The sequence below is a fragment of the Siphateles boraxobius genome, unplaced genomic scaffold (assembly GCF_051911475.1).
Source record: "Siphateles boraxobius isolate OS27281-9 unplaced genomic scaffold, OSU_SipBor_1 24, whole genome shotgun sequence".
Lineage (NCBI taxonomy): Eukaryota > Metazoa > Chordata > Actinopteri > Cypriniformes > Leuciscidae > Siphateles > Siphateles boraxobius.
In genome coordinates this window covers 8934920-8940984 of record NW_027508855.1, presented here as the reverse complement: position 1 = coordinate 8940984, position 6065 = coordinate 8934920, and the positions used below count along the sequence as shown (strand labels likewise).

General features: G+C 36.0%; 1 protein-coding gene across 1 annotated transcript in view; it reads right to left on the bottom strand.

Annotated features, from left to right (window-relative positions):
• amer1 (APC membrane recruitment protein 1) overlaps positions 1-6065 on the bottom strand; it is a 150732-nt gene that overhangs the window by 57293 nt on the left and 87374 nt on the right. The window lies entirely within an intron of this gene.

Below are 6065 nucleotides of genomic sequence, written 5' to 3'. Positions count from 1 at the left end.
TGCTCTTGTGCAGCATCTATTTCCTGATTGATGCCGAGAGACTACCCCTTTTCATCTGCTCCGCCCTGTAAATTAACATATCTTCAGGAGAGCGTGAATGTTATCAGTCCAGAGATGCTCTGGGTGTTTTCAAAAAGACTTAAATTGCTCCTTCGTTTTTTTTCATGAGCACAGGTGTAGCCCCGTGGGGCCCCGTTACTGCTCGTGGGAAGGTGTGACACACTGCCTACCTGTCTCTTCCTGTGCGACACACAAGGAACACCAGGCTGTTGTTGGGTTGTTTCTGACATTTGGCTGACAGTTTGCTTGCTGCCTCTCGACCGTACCCGACCCTGCTTTGACTTATACTCAAAACCCATCCTCTCGGCTCTCTAATACGAACTCACAGTTTACCTTCCTCTTATCTTAGTTTTTGTTTTTCAACAAGGTTCTTTCAGAAGGCCATTATTTAATTTTTAAATAAGAGGCTTTTCTAATTTTAAATGTAATTGTTTTTGGCCAGAAACATATTTATGCAAGTACATGAATGTATACACTAATGCTTGGTCAATGCATTGCAAACGCTCATGATGGTTTTTTGGTTAATAGCAACACAAGAACCTTCACTAGCGATTGAGCTGTGATATCAAAGGCAGTAGATGAGACAGTATTCCATCTCATGCTTTTAAGAGCCTCCAGAAAAGTATTTACAAAACATCTATTTTAGAAATATTTTTTTTGTTATTTTATGCTCTCATATTGTGTTTACTATTGCCCTCTGTAGTACCCCTTGTGGCAGAGTTGTGTTAGGAATTGACAAATTTCGGAATGCAATGTCTTGAAATCCTGATATAAGTGTTGAAGTGTGGTCATATCTATAATCTATTACTTTTTTATTTTTGGGGGTGGTGAAATTCAGTAATTTCGATAGTAATCCAGGGATTTCCAATGAGGGCAAAAGATTTTCCCGCAGTTTTCGCAATGTGTTCAAGTTGATCAATAGACAATGGACCTTTTTTGCCCACAAAATTTAGCTAATGTGACCACGTCATTAGCATCATTGATGTATTTACATCGGGTATGTTTCAGGCCTAATTGTGTGTATGTGTGTATATATATATATATATATTAGGGTTGGGCGGTATTTCGGTAATATCGTATACCGCGGGGTCTTAAAATAGCAACGGTATCAGTATCAATACCGTCATTACCGGCACTTATATATAATATATAAATATAATTTATTCAATGCCTAAAAATGCTTATGTAGTTGTCATCAAGTGACAGTGTGGAGGAGAAACAGAGAGAGAGAGAGAGAGAGAGAGGCGGTAAATACTGACGAGGCAATTTGTAAATGTTGCAATAAAAAAGGTGACCGCGAGAGATGGAAACACTCTAACCTAATGTCGCATCTCCGAAACAAGCACTAACTCACTGCTGCGAGGATGCATTTTGCCCCGAGTTCATTAAATAAGCGCATTAGTTTATATTTGTTAAAATATTATAATGTTTTTTTTTTTACGTTGATAATGAAAACTGAACAGCACGAGTAAGATGGGATGCATCGGGAGTCAGATATTGACCACTTAATTAAGTTTCATTTTGTAAAAGGCCTTTCTTTAAAGTGAATTTCGTTTTGTATAAATTGTATCTTAATTTTAATAATTTTTTCATCAACCAATTGCCTGGATTTAATAAATAAGAATTAAATATAGCAGACAACATAATCATGACATGATCGTGCGCTGGCGCGCCGCGGTCACTTGCATTGAAATCTCATCATAAATTAACCGAAACTCAGTGTATGTCTCACAGACATGACAGATAGGCCTATATCTAAATAAAGCTTGAAATTTCATTAAATGAAACAATTCAAAACGAAAAGAAATAGGCCACTCGCTGATTATTTAATCCATGATGTGCATTTCTCTCTATGCGCGTTCATACGGAAATGGCGATCATCAAATTAAACGAAACTATTCAAAACGAAAAGAAATAGGCTAGCCTACTCTCTGATTATGTAATCCATGATGTGCATTTCTCTCTATCGTTCACTATGGAGATGGCGATTCGTCAATTTCTTTAAACGAAACAATTCAAAAGGAAAAGAAATATAGGCAGCATACTCTCTGATTAATCCATGATGTGCATTTCTCTCTATAGGCGCGTTCACTACGGAGATATCAATCGTCAATTTCTTTAAACGAAACAATTCAAAACGAAAAGAAAAAGGCTAGCCTATACCTTCTGATTATGTAATCCATTATTTGCATTTCTCTCTATATGCGCGTTCACTAGGAGATGGCGATCGTCAACTTAATCTTTGCAGCACTGACAGAAAAGTTGTATTAATAAAAATCAATGGACGCGTGTCACCAGATTTACAAATGCACTTCTTGCTTGTTAATTTAAATTAATTAATAAAATGAATACAATTGTCATAATTAAAATAATTAAATATTATTAAGTGTCCCATTTTTGCTCATTTATAAATAGTATTTATATCTACCACCCCCTCTGCACCTGGATTAAAAAATTATTTGGCGTCACCATATTATAACGGGCCACGTATTAAAAATAGTCGAGTCTAAATAGGGCTCCGGCTCATATTAAATTTAATGCCGTCAGCCGGGATCAGACACAACGTGCACGGGTTGGCCTTGATTTTTTTTTTTTTTTTTGCCCGATCTGGTATTCAGTTCCTGAACGGTGTAGGCACAAGCCAACAGTTTGGTGACGCTGTCTGAGCCTTATGTCCTAATTTTTAATTAGTCACGGTAATACCATATACCCCGGTAAAATAGGGAGGAGGTTTGACGGTATCAAAATTTGGATACCGCCCAAGCCTATATATATATATATATAACATTTTTTTTTTTTTAGGATGGAAATGTTTTTACGGTTGGGTCGCTCCTTTTCCCCTTCTCTGAACCTCGGAGCAAAAAAATCCTGAAGAATATTGTTTCTAGAGCAAACTAGAAACTTTTTTTTTGTAAATGAAGACTTATGACATTGCTGTCCGCTGCTTATGCTCCAAGGTTCAGACCCCATGCAGTTGAGCAGCAAGCTAGCACACATCAAATGTCCAGAAACGACCTTTTGCTTGTTGATACAAATTGTATCTATTTCTTGATTGTAAAAAAAATATATATTTCTGAGCTGTACAGTATCACTTATACGAGTATATATATCTATATATATATATTTAAAAAAAAAAGAAGCTTAGTTTTGTTTAAAAAAGGGATAAAGAAATATAATGCCATAATGTCAGTGATACCGTGTGTCACTCGAGTAGCCCATAGAGATGGCTTATTTCCTGCCGGGCAGACCATTACAGACAGGGATCTCTCTCTCTATCTCTCTTTCTCTCTCTTCTTTTCATTTCTCTCTCTGTCTTCTCATACTTCCCTCACTTTTCCATGCCTCGGAATTTGCTGTTTGATGATTATTTTGGAAAGTGATAGTTTACTAACCTTAATTTCTGTTTGACTGAAGGATTTTTAGGGCGTGGCTTTATATATCACCATTTAGTCTCTCTCTCTCTCTCTCTCTCTCTCTCTCTCTCTCTCTCTCTCTCTCTCTCTCTCTCTCTCTCTCTCTCTCTCTCTCTCTCTCTCTCTCTCTCTCTCTCTCTCTCTCTCTCTCTCTCTCTCTCTCTCTATGTTAAAGGTATAGATTCAGGAGAGAGACATTCGGACACAATCAGTGTGCTCCTAATATATTTTTCCTCTTTGTAAATATTGAAAATTAATGTCAAACCTCTTGTATTTGCACAGTATTAGTGCATTTCATTTACATAGACACTCTACCAGCTTATTCGAGCAGGATCTGTCTCTCATACACACACTTTGACTCGATGGGTTGCCTTGACAACCACAGTCAGCTGATCACATGCTATCATTAGTACTGATATAACTAATGTAAAATGTTGACTATTGTGTGCGCACTAGTGTGAATTTATGGTAAATTCACCCGTTTCACCTGTAACCTAGCTTACCTTCTACAATGAAGACTTTGAGGTGCCATTCCAGGTTAAAGATTAAACTTTAATTGGATGGAATTGGCATAATGTTTATTTTTTATTTAGCAAATTGGTGAGTTTGAGCAACTGAAGTTGATGCCACATGCACACACTTTCTCTCACGAGTGAAATTAGCTTTATCTGAGTCCCCTACTGAAAGATGTCCACACAAACACATGAACATGCGCACCTCGTAATATGCCTTAGAGTTACACTATTTTGGTTTGTGAGAGTGAAGCTCACTCTGACTGTACAGAACCGAGCATTGCGCTTGCTTGTCTTTTTATTCTCATAATCGAAAGCGCTAATGAGAAGATAAGGTTTTTTTTTTGCCTTCAGCTCTTAATCTCTATTGGTGTCTGAATGGACAACCTGATTTTACTGCACGAAGTGCAAGTTTTTATGATTAGGTTTGATGAGAATGTCCAAGAAGAACCTACAGGACAAATGCACATACCCCAAGGAAAAGAAAGTCAAAAACGGGCATTTCCAACTATCAGAACAGATGGTTTGGAGATCTGATGAATTCTGTACATTTACATGTATGTTTTCAATATTGAATACACCAGCTATAACTTGCTCACACAGACTCTCACCAACAGATCGATTCTCAGGAACTAACTGATGTATTATTATTATTTCTGCTCCTTTATGAAAGACATTGTACTTGATGTTTTCTCTTATAAAATTGCGGCGATTTGTGTAGTAGTGTGGATGATCTTGAAAACGTGTTCTTAAATTTGAGTTTTGCTGTTTATTTAACATTTCCCCCCCCCTTGTATTGTAGGTTTTTCGGGCCTTCGCAGGTTGACCAAGTGGTTTGACACTTTTGAGTCTCGTGCTGTGATGACATACAATAGTATGTTTTACTCTCTCTTGAATGAAACATGTTGCTTTTAAACTTGTTTTCAATATGATAAAAACAAGAACCAAAAAAGAGAATGAAAAAAGAGAAAGCAAAATAGTGTGGGAAAACTTTATAACGCTTTGGGTCTGTGGACTCAAACAAAATGTAAGTCTCAATGACAAAAGGTGTTTGTTCCTCTCAATAAAGCCAGACTCTATTTGGTTAACTGTTGTCCTGCCTGTATTCCTATTGGTTGTGTGTTTGACTGTAGGTAGTAAATGAAGAAATACAGACAAAGTTAGATAGTAATATTGCAAAACACCACAGTAAGACACTATTTTTGAGTTAGAACAGACATAAAAATATTTTAAAAATTCATTCCACACTTAGATCCACATTTCAATTTTAGAAATGTATTGCTTTAGATACAAAATATCAAACCAAATGGCAAACAAATAATGCTAGTTTTTCTCAGAAAATCCTTTTCTGAGCCACTTTTTCAGTTATTTTTAAATCAGTTTGTCTATTGGCCACCTTTCATGGATTTCTGAAGTCAGTTCCTCTCAAGTTCACACAGGTGTCTTTGCAAAATAACCACCGTTTAGTTCATTATATTGACAATAAACACAGAAAGTGTCCCAGGTGTTTATTTTGAACAATATATTTAGTTCGTTTTTTATTCTCCAAGAAACAGCTTTCATTTTTGAACCTATCCTCAGAGAGGCAATCTTTATTCAATCAAAAATACATTGAAAGTAATGTGATATAATTTAAAATAACTTCTAATTTTTTTAATACATTTTAAAATGTAATTTATTACTGTGATGGTAAAGCATTACTCCGTTGTGCATCAGCTTAATACTTTTTGGAAATGGTCCATAAACTTTCTTTACTGTCACTTTTGATCAATTGAATGCATCCTTGCTGAATAAAATTTTAATTTAAAAAAATTTAATAAAAAGTTATAATAACCGCAATCTTTTGAACAGTAGTGTACATTTTTTAGTGGCTCAAGTGTAAATTTTGGGGCACAAATAAGATAACCAAATTGTGCTGCATACAACATGATTACCACAGTGTAATGCAAGTCTATGCAAATAAGCTGATGTTTAGGATGTGTAGTCAGTCATAATGGAAGGCAATAGCATGGAGGTTTAAGTAGCAAAAATAGTGGTAACACTTCCTTTTACAGTACGTTAACTTACGTGTACTTACAGT